The 20,006-nt window shown below is 43.3% G+C and overlaps 1 pseudogene; it reads left to right on the top strand.

Moving 5' to 3' along the window:
• Positions 1-17,318: 17,318 nt before the first annotated feature.
• On the top strand, positions 17,319-17,437 carry LOC134889203 (5S ribosomal RNA; annotated as a pseudogene).
• The last annotated feature ends 2,569 nt before the right edge of the window (positions 17,438-20,006 follow it).

Raw genomic sequence — 20,006 nt, 5'->3', positions numbered from 1 at the left:
CGGCAGTCGCTCGTCCATAATTGTATACCTACCTGTGGTGGTTATTTTTTTTCTATCTTCTTCATACTAGTAGTTTAGGAGTCTGCAGTGCTGACAGTGTCCAGCAGGTCCGTCATTATACAATATATACCTGTCCTGCAGTAGTGATATATATATATTTTTTATATCATTATCATCCAGTCTATACTAGCAGACGCGCAGTACGGTAGTCCACGGCTGTAGCTACCTCTGTGTCGGCAGTCGCTCGTCCATAATTGTATACCTACCTGTGGTGGTTTTTTTTTTTCTATCTTCTTCATACTAGTAGTTTAGGAGTCTGCAGTGCTGACAGTGTCCAGCAGGTCCATCATTATACAATATATACCTGTCCTGCAGTAGTGATATATATATATATTTTTTATATCATTATCATCCAGTCTATACTAGCAGACGCGCAGTACGGTAGTCCACGGCTGTAGCTACCTCTGTGTCGGCAGTCGCTCGTCCATAATTGTATACCTACCTGTGGTGGGTTTTTTTTTTCTATCTTCTTCATACTAGTAGTTTAGGAGTCTGCAGTGCTGACAGTGTCCAGCAGGTCCGTCATTATACAATATATACCTGTCCTGCAGTAGTGATATATATATATTTTTTATATCATTATCATCCAGTCTATACTAGCAGACGCGCAGTACGGTAGTCCACGGCTGTAGCTACCTCTGTGTCGGCAGTCACTCGTCCATAATTGTATACCTACCTGTGGTGTTTTTTTTTTCTATCTTCTTTATACTAGTAGTTTAGGAGTCTGCAGTGCTGACAGTGTCCAGCAGGTCCGTCATTATACAATATATACCTGTCCTGCAGTAGTGATATATATATATTTTTTATATCATTATCATCCAGTCTATACTAGCAGACGCAGTACGGTAGTCCACGGCTGTAGCTACCTCTGTGTCGGCAGTCGCTCATCATCCATAAGTATACTAGTATCCATCCATCTCCATTGTTTACCTGAGGTGCCTTTTAGTTGTGCCTATTAAAATATGGAGAACAAAAATGTTGAGGTTCCAAAAATAGGGAAAGATCAAGATCCACTTCCACCTCGTGCTGAAGCTGCTGCCACTAGTCATGGCCGAGACGATGAAATGCCATCAACGTCGTCTGCCAAGGCCGATGCCCAATGTCATAGTACAGAGCATGTAAAATCCAAAACACAAAATATCAGTAAAAAAAGGACTCAAAAATCTAAAATAAAATCGTCGGAGGAGAAGTGTAAACTTGCCAATATGCCATTTACCACACGGAGTGGCAAGAAACGGCTGAGGCCCTGGCCTATGTTCATGGCTAGTGGTTCAGCTTCACATGAGGATGGAAGCACTCAGCCTCTCGCTAGAAAAATGAAAAGACTTAAGCTGGCAAAAGCACAGCAAAGAACTGTGCGTTCTTCGAAATCACAAATCCATAAGGAGAGTCCAATTGTGTCGGTTGCGATGCCTGACCTTCCCAACACTGGACGTGAAGAGCATGCGCCTTCCACCATTTGCACGCCCCCTGCAAGTGCTGGAAGGAGCACCCGCAGTCCAGTTCCTGATAGTCAGATTGAAGATGTCAGTGTTGAAGTACACTAGGATGAGGAGGATATGGGTGTTGCTGGCGCTGGGGAGGAAATTGACCAGGAGGATTCTGATGGTGAGGTGGTTTGTTTAAGTCAGGCACCCGGGGAGACACCTGTTGTCCGTGGGAGGAATATGGCCATTGACATGCCTGGTGAAAATACCAAAAAAATCAGCTCTTCGGTGTGGAAGTATTTCAACAGAAATGCGGACAACATTTGTCAAGCCGTGTGTTGCCTTTGTTAAGCTGTAATAAGTAGGGGTAAGGACGTTAACCACCTCGGAACATCCTCCCTTATGCGTCACCTGGAGCGCATTCATCATAAGTCAGTGACAAGTTCAAAAACTTTGGGCGACAGCGGAAGCAGTCCACTGACCAGTAAATCCCTTCCTCTTGTAACCAAGCTCACGCAAACCACCCCACCAACTCCCTCAGTGTCAATTTCCTCCTTCCCCAGGAATGCCAATAGTCCTGCAGGCCATGTCACTGGCAATTCTGATGAGTCCTCTCCTGCCTGGGATTCCTCCGAAGCATCCTTGCGTGTAACGCCTACTGCTGCTGGCGCTGCTGTTGTTGCTGCTGGGAGTCGATGGTCATCCCTGAGGGGAAGTCGTAAGACCCCTTTTACTACTTCCACCAAGCAATTGACTGTCCAACAGTCCTTTGCGAGGAAGATGAAATATCACAGCAGTCATCCTGCTGCAAAGCGGATAACTGAGGCCTTGGCATCCTGGGCGGTGAGAAACGTGGTTTCCGGTATCCATCATTACTGCAGAAGCAACTAGAGACTTGTTGGAGGTACTGTGTCCCCGGTACCAAATACCATCTAGGTTCCATTTCTCTAGGCAGGCGATACCGAAAATGTACACAGACCTCAGAAAAAGACTCACCAGTGTCCTAAAAAATGCAGTTGTACCCAATGTCCACTTAACCACGGACATGTGGACAAGTGGAGCAGGGCAGACTCAGGACTATATGACTGTGACAGCCCACTGGGTAGATGTATGGACTCCCGCCGCAAGAACAGTAGCGGCGGCACCAGTAGCAGCATCTCGCAAACGCCAACTCTTTCCTAGGCAGGCTACGCTTTGTATCACCGCTTTCCAGAATACGCACACAGCTAAAAACCTATTACGGCAACTGAGGAAGATCATCGCAGAATGGCTTACCCCAATTGGACTCTCCTGTGGATTTGTGGCATCGGACAACGCCAGCAATATTGTGTGTGCATTAAATATGGGCAAATTCCAGCACGTCCCATGTTTTGCACATACCTTGAATTTGGTGGTGCAGAATTATTTAAAAAACGAGAGGGGCGTGCAAGAGATGCTGTCGGTGGCCAGAAGAATTGCGGGACACTTTCGGCGTACAGGCACCACGTACAGAAGACTGGAGCAACACCAAAAACGCCTGAACCTGCCCTGCCATCATCTGAAGCAAGAAGTGGTAACGAGGTGGAATTCAACCCTCTATATGCTTCAGAGGTTGGAGGAGCAGCAAAAGGCCATTCAAGCCTATACAACTGAGCACGATATAGGAGGGGGAATGCACCTGTCTCAAGCGCAGTCGAAAATGATTTCAACGTTGTGCAAGGTTCTGCAACCTTTTGAACTTGCCACACGTGAAGTCAGTTCAGACACTGCCAGCCTGAGTCAGGTCATTCCCCTCATCAGGCTTTTGCAGAAGAAGCTGGAGACATTGAAGGAGGAGCTAACACAGAGCGATTCCGCTAGGCATGTGGGACTTGTGGATGGAGCCCTTAATTCGCTTAACAAGGATTCACGGGTGGTCAATCTGTTGAATCAGAGCACTACATTTTGGCCACCGTGCTCGATCCTAGATTTAAAACCTACCTTGGATCTCTCTTTCCGGCAGACACAAGTCTGCTGGGGTTCAAAGAACTGCTGGTGACAAAATTGTCAAGTCAAGCGGAACGCGACCTGTCAACATCTCCTCCTTCACATTCTCCCGCAACTGGGGGTGCGAGGAAAAGGCTCAGAATTCCGAGCCCACCCACTGGCGGTGATGCAGGGCAGTCTGGAGCGACTGCTGATGCTGACATCTGGTCCGGACTGAAGGACCTGCCAACGATTACGGACATGTCGTCTACTGTCACTGCATATGATTCTCTCCCCATTGAAAGAATGGTGGAGGATTATATGAGTGACCGCATCCAAGTAGGCACGTCAGACAGTCCGTACGTATACTGGCAGGAAAAAGAGGCAATTTGGAGGCCCTTGCACAAACTGGCTTTATTCTACCTAAGTTGCCCTCCCACAAGTGTGTACTCCGAAAGAGTGTTTAGTGCCGCCGCTCACCTTGTCAGCAATCGGCGTACGAGGTTACTTCCAGAAAATGTGGAGAAGATGATGTTCATTAAAATGAATTATAATCAATTCCTCCATGGAGACATTCACCAGCAGCAATTGCCTCCACAAAGTACACAGGGAGCTGTGATGGTGGATTCCAGTGGGGACGAATTGATAATCTGTGAGGAGGGGGATGTACACGGTGATGAATCGGAGGATGATGATGAGGTTGACATCTTGCCTCTGTAGAGCCAGTTTGTGCAAGGAGAGATTAATTGCTTCATTTTTGGTGGGGGTCCAAACCAACCCGTCATTTCAGTCACAGTCGTGTGGCAGACCCTGTCACTGAAATGATGGGTTGGTTAAAGTGTGCATGTCCTGTTTATACAACATAAGGGTGGGTGGGAGGGCCCAAGGACAATTCCATCTTGCACCTCTTTTTTCTTTCATTTTTCTTTGCGTCATGTGCTGTTTGGGGAGTGTTTTTTGGAAGGGCCAGCCTGCCTGACACTGCAGTGCCACTCCTAGATGGGCCAGGTGTTTGTGTCGGCCACTTGGGTCGCTTAGCTTAGTCACACAGCTACCTCATTGCGCCTCTTTTTTTCTTTGCGTCATGTGCTGTTTGGGGAGTGTTTTTTGGAAGGGCCATCCTGCGTGACACTGCAGTGCCACTCCTAGATGGGCCAGGTGTTTGTGTCGGCCACTAGGGTCGCTTAGCTTACTCACACAGCTACCTCATTGCGCCTCTTTTTTTTCTTCTTTGCGTCATGTGCTGTTTGGGGAGTATTTTTTGGAAGGGCCATCCTGCCTGACACTGCAGTGCCACTCCTAGATGGGCCAGGTGTTTGTGTCGGCCACTAGGGTCGCTTAGCTTACTCACACAGCTACCTCATTGCGCCTCTTTTTTTTCTTCTTTGCGTCATGTGCTGTTTGGGGAGTATTTTTTGGAAGGGCCATCCTGCCTGACACTGCAGTGCCACTCCTAGATGAGCCAGGTGTTTGTGTCGGCCACTTGGGTCGCTGAGCTTAGTCACACAGCTACCTCATTGCGCCTCTTTTTTTCTTTGCGTCATGTGCTGTTTGGGGAGTGTTTTTTGGAAGGGCCATCCTGCGTGACACTGCAGTGCCACTCCTAGATGGGCCAGGTGTTTGTGTCGGCCACTTGGGTCGCTGAGCTTAGTCATCCAGCGACCTCGGTGCAAATTTTAGGACTAAAAATAATATTGTGAGGTGTGAGGTTTTCAGAATAGACTGAAAATGAGTGGAAATTATGGTTATTGAGGTTAATAATACTTTGGGATCAAAATGACCCCCAAATTCTATGATTTAAGCTGTTTTTTAGGGTTTTTTGAAAAAAACACCCGAATCCAAAACACACCCGAATCCGACAAAAAAAATTCGGTGAGGTTTTGCCAAAACGTGTTCGAACCCAAAACACGGCCGCGGAACCGAACCCAAAACCAAAACACAAAACCCGAAAAATTTCCGGTGCACATCTCTAGTTTTAACTTGATCATGTGACTGGGGAGCCGGAGGTCAATGCAGCACCCGGTGCAGCATCAGAAGCCCCGATAAGCCACTGCTCATGCCGGCTTATCGCAGCTAATAGTAAATTACCAAGACTAATTGGTTATCCCCATTAGTTAATCCTGTTTTGCTATGTTTACAGCCAGTTAACACTCCCCCTTCACTGTTTCAGAATTTCAGAATCTTGCAATAACCAAGTTGAAACAGAAGTGATACAATTGTATTCTACTCTTTGTATAGCAGACCCTCTAAAGTAACTTCTTCCATCAGGGTCAAAATGCTCTGCTCCTGGGGCCTAATTCAGATCTGAACTCAGCATCAAATTTGTTATCTAATGGGCAAAACCATGTGCACTGCTAGGGGGGAGGTGGGGGGGGGGGGGGGTGCAGATATAACATGTGCAGAGAGAGTTAGATTTGGGTGTGGTATGTTCAAACTGAAATCTAAATCGCAGTGTAAAAATAAAGCAGCCAGTATTTACCCTGCACAGAAACAAAATACCCCACCCAAATCTAACTCTCTCTGCATATGTTATATCTGCCTCTCCTGCAGTGCACATGGGGGGGTAATTCCAAGTTGATCGCAGCAGGAATTTTGTTAGCAGTTGGGCAAAACCATGTGCACTGCAGGGGAGGCAGATATAACATGTGCAGAGAGATTTAGATTTGGGTGTGGTGTGTTCAATCTGCAATCTAATTTGCAGTGTAAAAATAAAGCAGCCAGTATTTACCCTGCACAGAAATAAAATAACCCACCCAAATCTAACTCTCTCTGCACATGTTATATCTGCCTCCCCTGCAGTGCACATGGTTGTGCCCAACTGCTTACAAAGGGGGTAATTCCAAGTTGATCGCAGCTGGAAATTTTTTAGCAGTTGGGCAAAACCATGTGCACTGCAGGGGGGGCAGATATAACATTTGCATAGAGAGTTAGATTTGCGTGGGTTATTTTGTTTCTGTGCAGGGTAAATACTGGCTGCTTTATTTTTACACTGCAATTTAGATTGCAGATTGAACTCACCACACCCAAATCTAACTCTCTCTGCAAATGTTATATCTGCCTCCCCTGCAGTGCACATGGTTTTGCCCAACTGCTAAAAAATTTCCTGCTGCGATCAACTTGGAATTACCCCCAAAATTCCTGCTGCAATCAACTTGGAATTACCCCCATGGTTTGCTCATTAGCTAACAAATTTTCTGCTGTGATCAGATATGAATTACTCCCCTGGTCTTCCCCCTCAGTTGATGATTTCAGTCATCTGTACTGAACTTGTTAAATGATGATGTTTCAACAAATGTTATTGCAATCATAAATTGAGAGGGTAGTCCAGGTGCAGAGCATTTTGTACCTGTTGGAAAGTTAATGTGGGGGGAGTCTGATATAGTTTTTTATTTAATTTCCATCATCAACACTAATGGTGCGTACACACTAGATGATATCTCTTAAGATCCAGGTGATATCGGCTGATTCAGAACAATATCGTCTAGTGTGTAGAGATGATCACATGATGTACACTCCTGCTGGTCATTTGCATGCAGGTTCCACGAGTGATATCGCAGACAAGGGCCTGCTGCCAAATGCAGAATGGACCCCGCTTCCCTCCACGTGCACCGGCGTTCATCACTCTCGACATCAGGAAGTGTGTATGCACTTGGCAATGTCGGGATCCATCTTGGAACATTAATAGTCAGTTTTAGGCGACATCAGAAGAATGGCAAACATATCTCTGGTGCTATATAATTTAATTATCTTATTCAGGATATAATCTAGCTGCTGCTATAAGAGAAATAACCAATCAAGTTGGAAGGGGCGCTCAAGCTGTGGTTCCAATAATATGTGTTAAGCAGCTGTCTGGATAGGCTAGTCACACCTATAACATCATACAAACAAGAAAAACCGAAAAAAGAGAGACAGCGCTGACTGAGATGGATTGTCAAAAATTACAATGTGATTTAATATGTAAAATACAATAAAAATAACAGATAAAATAAGATAGGTCTCACTGCATTATTGAGCTCATAGTCACCATACATATGATGTCATTCACTTGCCGCTTGGTCCAATGTCCCCCTGGGACCCACACACTTGAATGTCCCTTATCCTGGGGTTGTGGCACAATCCCCGGGCCGAAGTGCTTGTAATAACAACGCTGGAGGAATAACTGTCCCAGTAGTGTGGCAATACAACAGGAAAGTCCTCACCAGTAGTGCGTAGTGGTAAAGTGTTCGGTCCTTGTTAGTGGATATGGGTGCAAATAGCGCTATTTGGCGGAGTCCTCAGAGGTCCAAGCGGTGGTAGGTATTCAGTGAAGGTGACACAGGCTCACACCTGACGCGTTTCACAGCTGGCTGCTGCTTTATCTTTGATAGTGGTATTTGTGACCGCACAAATTTAAATATATAGAAATAAGAGGCACTCATGAGTATTTTTCAAAGCAGGTATTTTAATGGCGTGTGCCAACTCCATTCTTATTTTTCTGTGCACGGGTCACTACACTGGACAAAGGAGTCCATTTCACATAGGATGAGTGCCGGTTAACCACTATAAGTATATATATACACTGCTCAAAAAAATAAAGGGAACACTAAAATAACACATCCTAGATCTGAATGAATGAAATATTCTTATTAAATACTTTGTTCTTTACATAGTTGAATGTGCTGACAACAAAATCACACAAAAAATATAAATGGAAATCAAATTTATTAACCAATGGAGATCTGGATTTGGAGTCACACTCAAAATTAAAGTGGAAAAACACACTACAGGCTGATCCAACTTTGATGTAATGTCCTTAAAACAAGTCAAAATGAGGCTCAGTAGTGTGTGTGGCCTCCATGTGCCTGTATGACCTCCCTACAATTTCTGGGCATGCTCCTGATGAGATGGCAGATGGTCTCCTCCCAGACCTGGACTAAAGCATCCGCCAACTCCTGGACAGTCTGTGGAGCAACATGGCGTTGGTGGATGGAGCGAGACATGATGTCCCAGATGTGCTCAATTGGATTCAGGTCTGGGGAACGGGCGGGCCAGTCCATAGCATCAATGCCTTCATGTTGCAGGAACTGCTGACACACTCCAGCCACATGAGGTCTAGCATTGTCTTGCACTAGGAGTAACCCAGGGCCAACCGCACCAGCATATGGTCTCACAAGGGGTCTGAGGATCTCATCTCAGTACCTAATGGCAGTCAGGCTACCTCTGGCGAGCACATGGAGGGCTGTGCGGCCCCCTAAAGAAATGCTACCCCACACCATTACTGACCCACTGCCAAATTGGTCATGCTGGAGGATGTTGCAGGCAGCAGAATGTTATCCTTGGCGTCTCCAGACTCTGTCACATCTGTCACATGTGCTCAGTGAGAACCTGCTTTCATCTGTGTAGAGCACAGAGCGCTAGTGGCGAAATTGCCAATCTTGGTGTTCTCTGGCAAATGCCAAACGTCCTGCACGGTGTTGGGCTGTAAGCACAACCCCCACCTGTGGAGATCGGGCCCTCATACCACCCTCTTGGAGTCTGTGTCTGATCATTTGATTAGACACATGCACATTTCTGGCTTGCTGGAGGTCATTTTGCATGGTTCTGGCAGTGCTCCTCCTGTTCCACCTTGCACAAAGGCGGAGGTAGCGGTCCTGCTGCTGGGTTGTTGCCCTCCTACGGCCTCCTCCATGTCTCCTGATGTACTGGCCTGTCTCCTGGTAGCGCCTCCACGCTCTGGACACTACGCTGACAGACACAGCAAACCTTCTTGCCACAGTTCGCATTAATGTGCCATCCTGGATGAACTACACTACCTGAGCCACTTGTGTGGGTTGTAGACTCCGTCTCATGCTACCACTAGAGTAAAAACACAGCCAGCTTTCAAAAGTGACCAAAACATCAGCCAGAAAGCATAGGAGCTGAGAAGTGGTCTGTGGTCACCACATGCAGAACAACTCCTTTATTGGGGGTGTCTTGCTAATTGCCTATAATTTCCAACTGTTGTCTATTCCATTTGCACAACAGCATGTGAAATTGATTGTCAATCAGTGTTGCTTCCTAAGTGGACAGTTTGATTTCACAGAAGTGTGATTGACTTGGACTTACATTGTGTTGTTTAAGTGTTCCCTTTATTTTTTTGAGCAGTGTATATATATGTATATATATATATATATATATATATATATATATATATATATATATATATATATATTAACCAATCATAACAAACAGATTTGTATGTAGATTTGTGATTTCTGACAATGCCAAAAATATTGTGAGAGCATTACTGCTGGGAGAATTCAGACACATTCTAGGTTTTGCTCACGCAGTCAACTTAGTGGTACAGATTTTATTAAGAATGATGAGCTTGCAGAAGATGCTTTCTGTTGCCCAATAAATGTCAGTACATTTTCGGCATTCACAGCTGCATGCAAGAGATTGCAGCACTTGCAAGAACAGTTCAATTTGCCCTGCCAATAACTGAAACAATGGGCCTGATTCAGGTTGCAACGCAAGTGCATTTTTTGAGAACAGGGGCTAGCGCACATGTGCAGGTCCCCCCGTCCTACATGTGCATGAGCAGTTAATGCAGTCAGCCCGCATTAACTGTGAATGCCTCTGCCTGATTGATTGACCGAGCATTTTCGGGGAAATGGGGGCGGGTTTGGCAGCATTTTCAGGGTGGTAGCATGTTGTCACATGTTCCTGCTTCGATCATAAAAATGGCTGCGGGACTCCTGCTGCCGCCATGAGGCTACCATAGTTTCTGGGACCATGCTCTAATTGCATTCTGATCGCAATTACAGTGTGATCGCAATGTGTGGGCGGTGGGTAGCATGCTGGGCATCTTTGCCCTGCGAAGGGCGGCCCCCAGCATGAGATTGAAAGTATTGCAGATTCTGCAAAAAGCAGTGCTGCAAGTATGGCGGTACGGAGCGGTACTGCGTACCAGTAAGAAATTGCCAGCCATGGAGACAAGGGCATTTCTGGCATTGTGGGGGCATATGTGTATCTGGCACTGTACTACGGGGGGCATAGGCGTATCTGGTACTATTGAGGGCATATGTGTATCTGGCACTCCACTATTGGTGGCATATGTGTATCTGACACTATTGGAGCATATGTGTATCTGTAACTACACTAATGAGTCATATGTGTGTCTGGCCCCCCATATGTGTATCACGCCCCTGTTTTCATTTGCCATGCCCTGTGTGGCATGTGGCCACACCCATTTGTTGGTGCACCTGCCATGCCCCATAGCAGTGCCTCAGTTCATTTCTGAAATATAGTAGTGCCCTAGTTAATTTCTGAACTATAATAGTGCCCCAGTTAATAATATACTATAGTGCCTTTATTTCAAATTGTGCCACATTATAGTGCCTACCACATTACAATGAACAGATCAAATTCTGACACATTAAAGTGTCCACCAGTTCATATTGTGCTACATTACAGTGGTTTCCACTTCAAATTATGCCAAATTACAGTCCGTATTATAAAATCCACTATGCACACCTTTCACTGAAAATGTAATGTCACACAGTTCAGGCTAGGCAATGGATCATACCCAATTGCTTAGCATACAAATCTGTGAAATTGGTATGCAACTTTATAACAAGTGGCCTAGGCCCCCCTAAGCCTTTTAACCCCATAGCAATGGTACCCCTTGCACCCACTTTAGTTACGTTCCCATGGTTTCTGCTCTTTTTTAACCTTTTTTAGGAATTTGGCAAAAATGCTCATGTCTACACATTATACAATTAAAAAGGCCGACCATATGATTATTAGAATATTGGTTCAATAACTGTAGTGTCCAATCATCTAACTAGTTAGTTTGTTGGAAAGAAAATGTAGTAATGTATGAAAGCAAATGGCAATTTACCATTTACTCCCAAACACCAGAAAACAGACTTCAAAGGTAATTCAGACAAATTGATTAAATCACATAGATTAGTAAACTTAAGTAAGCACTGGCAGGTTCATACTATATCCAAAGAGCATCTTAACCTTTATTTAAATGAGTTCTGGCTGAACATTTGTGACTGAGTTTAGCTGGAAATGTATTTGTTGTTGGCACAGACTGTGAACTGGATTAAAGATATTAACTGACATAATGAGAATTGCTCTTCAACTATTCATGTTTGCTAGGAAAAAAAATAGAAAATATTGACTGTTAGGATTCAATTAGTATGTAATTAAAACCACTGGAATCAGAGTAATACGAACTCAAATAAGGTGCTTTGATTTTTTTTTTTATAGTTACAGTATAGTATGAATTTTTCAGCATAGTATGGATTTTTCAGGAGTATTATTTGAAGTATAACTAACATTTCATAAAAAATCTTGGCATGCCCTGATTCAACTGAAGTGGGATTAAAGCAGCACTAGCAGGTGTAGTGAAACCCCCTTCAGCACTTTCCCCAGGGATCCCCCTGGGAGATTGTCCATAAGTCCTTTTTTGAAATTATGAATGCCGACATGTTGAATGTTTACAAAAAATAGCACACCCCAAAATACTAATGTACAGGGTCATAAATCAAATTGTGGGCTCTCCTATGTGTGTTGTCACATATATTTTTAGCAAAAACAACATATAATTTGATATCAATATTATCCAGTATCACTTTCTAACCAATTTACTTTATTGCTAAATAACATATAAACAGGAAGTGTTATGTAGCCACAAATAAGGGACTTTAGGAAGAATATTCAAAGTGTGGACAGAGATAAAGTGGATAGAGATAAAGACTGGGATTCAATTAGCTATGGTAGATTACCCTGGGCTAATAAATCCCTGGGCCTATTCAATTATCCCCTAATCACCTGCCTCAGTGGTTAACTTTGTTAATGCAGAAATCTGTGAGGTTATTATGTATTCTATGGGTGAGATTCAAATGATATATCACGCCAAATTTCCTTTCTAAAAGATCTCCGTTATTGCGCATATTGCGCCCATAGTAATAAGGTTTAGCTGTGTAAAGGGTTGGGTGCCTCGCTACTCTGGGGGTAGCGAGCTGAAAAAAAGATACAATGTCCTTGAGGGCAGAAACAGAATGGGTGTGGAAAGGGGTGAAAAGAATTGAACCCCACCCTATGTGTTAACACTTATTGGGGCAGATGTATTAACCTGGAGAAGGGATAAATAAGTGATAAAGCAGTGATAAGTGTAATGTGATAACGCACCAGCCAATCATTGAGGATTTGAAAAATAACAAGAGCTGACTGGCTGGTGGTTATCACCTTGCACTTACCACTGCTTCATCACTTCTAGATCCCTTCTCCTGGCGTAATACACCGGCCCCATTAACCCTTGTTAACGCCCGTTAACACCTTAAGTTAATGGGTGTTAACAAGCTGATCGGAAGAAAAAGGGAGAGCAATTGCATGGCCCCGGACATTAAAGCCAGGACTACCTCCCATTTTAACCCTCTGTTATTTACATTATTTACATGGGCATTATTAAATTACCCCCAAAAATTCCTCCCAAGTATCAACCAATCAGTTTCTAATTGTCATTTTACAGGCTGCGTTTGAAAAATGACAGTTGCCACTTCATCTCTCTCCACTTTATCTCTCTCCAAGATTTAATAATTCTTCCCCTTTGTCTCTATACCTCTTGTATTAATGAATATTAGAGACTGGGAATGCTGCAGAAATATTTTTTCCATTACTGTACCTCTAAATTACATTGCGTTATTCTAGTGATGTGCTGTATTTCCATCTGCAGATGATCCCAAGAGACTTGTGGGTTAAATTTGGTATCCATTTGGATGGTCGACCATGTTAAGGTGGACAGTCATTAGGCCAACCACTATTGGTCGACATTGACATGGTCGACATGGACAAATGGTTGATACATGAAAATGTTTGACACATGACAGGTCGACATGGCTTTTTTTAAATTAGATTTTTAACTTTTTCATACTTTACCATCCACATGGACTACGATTGGGAATGGTAACCTGTGCCGAGCACAACGGTAGCGGAGTGAGGCACCTTGCTCGCAGCATGGCAAGTGACGCGAACCATGCAAGGGGAAGCAGTACACTAATTGGGGTTCCAGGTCATGTTACGGAAAAAATGACACCAAAAACAGTTAAAAAATCCATGTCGAACTTTTAACATGTCGACCTTTTCACGGGTCGACATGTCCCGTATCGACTATTTTCACGTGTCGACTATTAGTCCATGTCTATGTCGACCAATAGTGGTCGACCTAATGACTGTCCACCTTAACATGGTCGACCATTCATACCAAAACTGTTAATTTCATAGAGAAATTATATTCTGGTAATGATGAATTCAAGGTGCAGTTTGTTCAAATCCTCAACAAATATATACATGAATTGAATAATCCTAATCATATAGAACATTGAAAACAAAGTTGCAAAACTGTCAGTGACAATCTAGTCTACAGAGATACTATCCTGTGTAAAATTATCTGCAGAGGAGTTTTTTTTATCTTACAAAACAAAAATGAATAATGCAATCACAGTTTAATTCGGTAAACTGAATCTTATAATACATTTGAATGAGATGCTGCAGATTATAGCAAAAAGTGAGTTTGCAGGTCAATGTCTTGAAGCTCATTCACATGCAAATAACATTAACTACAATTTACTGTAAATTCAACTACGGTAGATTCTGGTAATATGGCCACCATAGGTCCAAGGAGTACAGCCACAGGGAGCCGTGCACTAACCCTCATTGGCACACCCTGCAACAACCATTGTAATAGAATGATGGGAGAGAGATTCATAGTTTTCATCAGGGTGGAACTGAGTTTTTATGGCTGATTCTGTCCTATAGAGGGCCTTCCCATGGTATTTGGGTCCTTTATGGTGGCTGGCCTGTTTCCATGGACCACTACTGTATATTAAAGTGTCTTCTGCTGTCAGCAAATATTAGCCCACTACCTTAACTAGATCAGCTTCCTGCCTTTCAATCTATATTAGAATACCTAGACTGAGAGTTACATTTACTAAGATGGGAATTCTATTTAAGATGGGATGTTGCCCATAGCAACCAATCATATTCTACTTCTCATTTATCTAGCACCTTCTAGAATATAATACCTAGAATCTGATTGGTATCTATGGGCAACATCCCATCTTAAACAGAACTCCCATCTTAGTAAATTTACCCCTGAGAGTTAGTGTGCACCAGGGGTTAAAGTGGGGTGGAACGAGGTGGAACTGAGTTCCAGCATCTGTAATTGTAGCTGGAACTACAGTAGTTCCACCTCCTCCACGGCCTTACACAGTAATTCGATAATGTGTATAAGTGGTACCACTGTGTAGCATAATGTAAATAAGGGGCACTACTTACTATGTGGTGTAACATCAATCAGGGACACTACATGCTGTGTAATGGGAATAAGATTGTGCTACTGTGTGGCATAATTTGAATTGGGGGTACTATTGCGTGACCATGCCCTTTCCTTGTGAGACCACTGTCCCTTTATAAAGTATAGGAGGTAATGCAAAAATCTGTAGTTTACAGAGTTAACACCATAGCACTGCTCCCGGCTCCGCCTAATGGGAGGTGTGGGAGGAAGTGGTGGGGGAAATTCATTCTACCACCTCTCCTGGACCACTTTAAGCGGTGTGGTGTGCACAGATAATCATGTCAGGGGCTGATCTACTCCTCCTCCTTGATGATTTATATGACTTCCCTACTGTTCATTTTTCTTTTCTCGCCCATCTACTTCTCTACTTCTCTAAAAGCGAGTTTTCTTTTGTTTTATTCAATCCAATACATACATCAACACTTACTTACATTTGCAAACACTCAAAAAACTCCCCCCCCCATAAAAGACACAAAAAACTAAAAAAAAAACTAAGTGCAAGTAAGTTGTCCTCATAATAATAATAATAATAATAATAATAATAATAAATGGTACAGATGTGTCTGCACACATTTTTGTTAAAAACTGCAGCATGGCGTGGCGTGGCAATACCATGTCACTAGTAGTCCTTTATTGTGCTTTAATTCACCCACAAATGTATCCATTAAGCCTCCACATAACTATGGGTAGCGGGTGCATATCTGCCCGCTACCCAGTACACACTGGAGTATCTATAATGGGTGCAGTATATGCAGTGCACATGCGCCCCTGAGTCCTGAGGGGGCTTCCACCGCACACGCTGCACCCATTTTTTTAATACTTACCCCTCCAGAGTCCCGCGCCGACGTCAGCAGTGCTATGGAATCCCCGTAAAAATGGTGCAGCAGGCATTTTCACGGTGTTCTGCACAAGCGCAGTAGAGAAATCACTGGGCTCTGTGTATGCAAAGTGGAGTCTGAGCCATCTAGTGCTCAGACTTTCCAGAGCTGCTGGCAGAGAGGATGGGGCTTGAATGGAGGAGGGAGCACATGGGCCTCCTCCTCTCTTTAAGTACCCCTGCTGATGGACTTCCGGTTCCCGCTGCATGCAGGACGCTGCTTGAGCTCACAGCTCTCCTCTGGGACCGATCATTTGTCCATTATGAAGACTGAATTTTGGCCTCCAACTCCCGTGCTCCACTGCCATAACCCCCAAAACCTCTAATGGACAAGTTTCTATTCCCCCCAGCCACCAGTAAAACGCAACTGCAGAGGCTGGAGGAGCGCCGCGCTGAAACCAACATGACGCCAGATGCTGACACTGCCCCACCTTCACCAGCTTACAAGCATGCTGCAGCCATTATGGACACTCCTGAGACTCAGGTACCTCGATCCAGACACCCCGGTCACATATAGGGATGTAGTGGAAGCCAATATGTGTACTATGAAGCCACTGCTGTCACAGTCAGTTTCTGACATTACACAACAACTGCAGCATCTCACTTCGAGAGTTTCCACTAATGAAAATAGAATTGGCACTGTCTGCCGTGATATGTCCAAAGACCAATATGATATTAAAATTCCACAGAAAGAAAACCATCATCTTTGGAATAAGCTACCTCCTCTTACAGTTTTGATGTCTTTTGATTACGCTACTACTAGTGCCCCCACTGTAGCTATAACACTCGGCATGCAGTTCCAGTATGGTATATTTGTGTCCACTTTGCCGCGTTATATGTATTTCTAGTGTGTTTGCTCTTGACAGTTAATTCATTTTCACTGTATAGGGCTTTATACATTTTATTTTCGGTACATGGGATATTTTCAAATATTGGGTGTTATGTCCTACATTTATTCCTTTTCCATTCCTTTACCCCCCCTCTCCTACCTTCCCTCCTACCCTAACCACCCCCATCCTTTACTGTTGTATAGGCCTCAATGTTTATCCACTTAGGTTTATTTCCATGGAGTTACGGGATCAATTACCACATCTATCATGTTCATGGTCCCAGAGCACCTGCAGTGCCCCGGCCTTTTCAAATTGCACCTTGGTTATAATGCATTGGAAAAGAGGTTTTCTTTTTTAATGTTTTTACCGGAAGTCCACGGTGGCTTTGCTACCACTTATGTAATCTACTAGCACGATATCAAGGGCTACTCTACTACCTAGGTACCTCCTAACTATTATTATGCTGCCCAACCTAGCTCCTTTATTTCATTAAAAGAAAAATATTTATTTTTTTGTACAATAGTCTTTTGACTCAGCTTAGTAGCCTGTCATACCTTGACCCCTTGTGATTACACAATTATACCCTCAACCCCTTTTCTTTTCAATAGGTGATTCTAACCTACCTCTCTCATCCACTGTCCGCTATAACTTTATAAGACAGTGGACAGCAGAAGGTGGGGTCCCCTCCCTATTCTTCATTTATCTCACCTACATTTCAGTACCCTCTCATCCAGATGCGAGACCACTCTCTGCAATGCTCGCAGTAACAGAGAATCTGCGCTAGTAACTGGACAGCAGAAGTACCCTTGTTGCTCATCCTCTATTACACTCTCTCATTTGTGTCCTAGTGTTTCAATTACTGCCATATTTCAGCGAAAACGCCTAATCTCATCCGATCTTGGAAGCTAAGCGTTGGTAAGCCTGAATAGTACCCTGTTGGGTGACCACTTGGGAATATCAGGTGCAGTAAAAATGTAACCTCCGATCACAAACAGTAGAAGTGTTAGAGCAACTTCTGAACTTTAAAAACCTATATCCACATTTTGGTTATTTTCCTATTTAACCTTAGAATATTCTCTTTTGGCAATTTATGTTTGTCTATGAATGCCGTTTGGTATCAAATTTTCTCAAACGTCCTTTCTCTTTAGGATCTTCTCTGTAGCAAACAAAGTCTCTACCAGGGGATTACCATTTGTTAATTGATATTTCAATTATAAATTATACTCTTTTGTGCCTTTCATCCCGATCAAATAGGTTAATAGCTCAGTACCTACCCACAATTATCACCATTGTGATTATACTTGAATGATTTTTATTTGTACCCCTCATTTTTTGATCAACTCAGGCATAAAATTGTTTTCTATATATTTTTCACCACAGGTGCTCCTAACTTTCTATCAGGCTTATCCTGATTCTTGTTAGTGATTTTGTTAATCAAGTTTGACTTATAACAGCATATTATCCTTTTTTTCTCCCTGTGTGGAATTCTTTAATCAATCTATTTGTATACTATATACAACCAAACATTGTGTTTGTTTATTCTATTACTATTATATGTATATTTTGTGCATTTGAACATTTTTTTGTATCAAATTTTCGCCTTTATTTTATGCATTACTTAATTAAAAGCTAAGTTTTAATAAATTCATTACAAATTTCAAAGTGTGCCCCAACACAGAGTCTTTCTTTTTTCTTCTTTCTGCACTTATGTTTTCAGACATGTGGATCATGTCATATGTTGACTGTGTTCCAGTTCTCTTGTCTATGTCTCCCCCCTCTTGTGTCTATTTGTTATTCGTCTTCTTCTTTTTGACTGTTTTAGAACCTGGATCCCGATCAGACCTACTGTACACAGCACTGGTTACGTCTCTTTCTACTCACTCCTTGATGTCAGAGATTAGAGTGGGATCCCTCAATGTAGGTGTATTACATTCCCCGATCAAACAGTGTAAGGTTATGCTCTATCTTTACAAACAAACGTTAGATATTGCCTGTATACAAGAAACCCACCTGACAGCCCCGGAGTCTGCTAAACTTCAGATGTTCAAGTGGAGATTAATTGCTTCTGCTTCCTTTAATTCTAAATCCAGGGGAGTAGTGATCCTAGCCTCTAAAACTCTTCCTTTGGAAGTCCTTACAGTTATATCGGACCCCGCAGGTAGATATGTTGTGGCTTCAGGACAATCTATAATACCCCTTATGTGATATGTTAAGTGTATGCCCCTAACATCTATTCTAGACCCTTCTTTATACAGTTGGTGCGAATACTAACCCCCCACTTTTCATCAGCCTTGATATTATGTGGAGATATCAATCTAATCTCACACCCCAGTTTAGATAGATCTCACCCACGTACCTCTACTGTGTCTCTTTCCAAATTTGGAATCCTCTTCCTATTCTCTACGTTGCAATTGCTAGATGTGTGGCGAGCTACCCATTCCACTATGAAAGAATTCACTTGCCAATCTGCAGCTCACCATACTTTTTCTCGCATCGACTATACAGCTCTATCTTTTTCCTTACTCCTCCACGTCACAGTCTCTAATACAGAACCTATCGTGTAATCCGACAACGCTTTGGTATGGTTTTCCTTTAAGGTTCACAAAGAACAGTCCCCTTATAAAACATGGATGTTCCCTGCTCACCGTTCCCACTTCCCAAAATGTAGAACTGCACTAGACATAGCCATACCCTCCAACATGACCCGCCCCACTAGGTACAAAATGCTCTGTTTCTGGACTTCCCTCTTAATTTATTATTGCCATCACCTGTGAAGAAACAGCTTTCCTATCATTCAACTAGTTCAACACAGGTGATGGAACTCATAAATTCAGAGGGAAGTCCAGGAACAGAGCATTTTGTACCTAGTGGGGCGGGTCATGTTGGAGGGTCTGCAAAGCTTGGGAGGACTTCCATGAGATACATAGTGATCCTATAATCTCAAATCCCCCTCTTTACTGGATGACTGCTAAGGCGGTACCCAGGGGTGTTATCCTATCCTTTGAATCCAATTTACGAAACACCTCACAGGATTACCTGTCTCGACAACAAGCTCTCACAGATGCTTATGTTCTTTATAGCTCCGTCCCTACGCACTCGAATAAGATTAATTATCAGAATGCTAAAACTCAATTTGACGGCCTACTGCAAGCCATGACTGATAAATATCAATTTATATCCAACTATAAATATCATAAATTTGGTATCAAAACCAGCAAACTTCTTACTGTAAAACAGCACTAAACAGTTCCAGAGTCCCAATGACCATACAGCCACTAAAACTTCCTGACGGTTCCTTTACTTCTTGGAATGCTGAAATATCTACATTGATGAGAGATTTCTATGCTGATTTATATTCTTCTCCTCCTCCCCCCCCCCCTCTACAGCCACATGCCACTCAACTTCTCCTCCAGACACCAATGCCATAGATTTTTGGTCCTCCCTCTCCTTCCCGCAGCTGTCCCCCTCTGATGCCTCTATGCTCACTTTACTGATCACTTTGGAAGAGGTATCCCGTGCCATAACCTCTCTTAAACCTGCTA

The sequence above is a fragment of the Pseudophryne corroboree genome, chromosome 3, assembly GCF_028390025.1.
Source record: "Pseudophryne corroboree isolate aPseCor3 chromosome 3, aPseCor3.hap2, whole genome shotgun sequence".
Taxonomy (NCBI): Eukaryota; Metazoa; Chordata; class Amphibia; order Anura; family Myobatrachidae; genus Pseudophryne; species Pseudophryne corroboree.
This window is presented reverse-complemented; position numbering and strand designations above follow the sequence as displayed.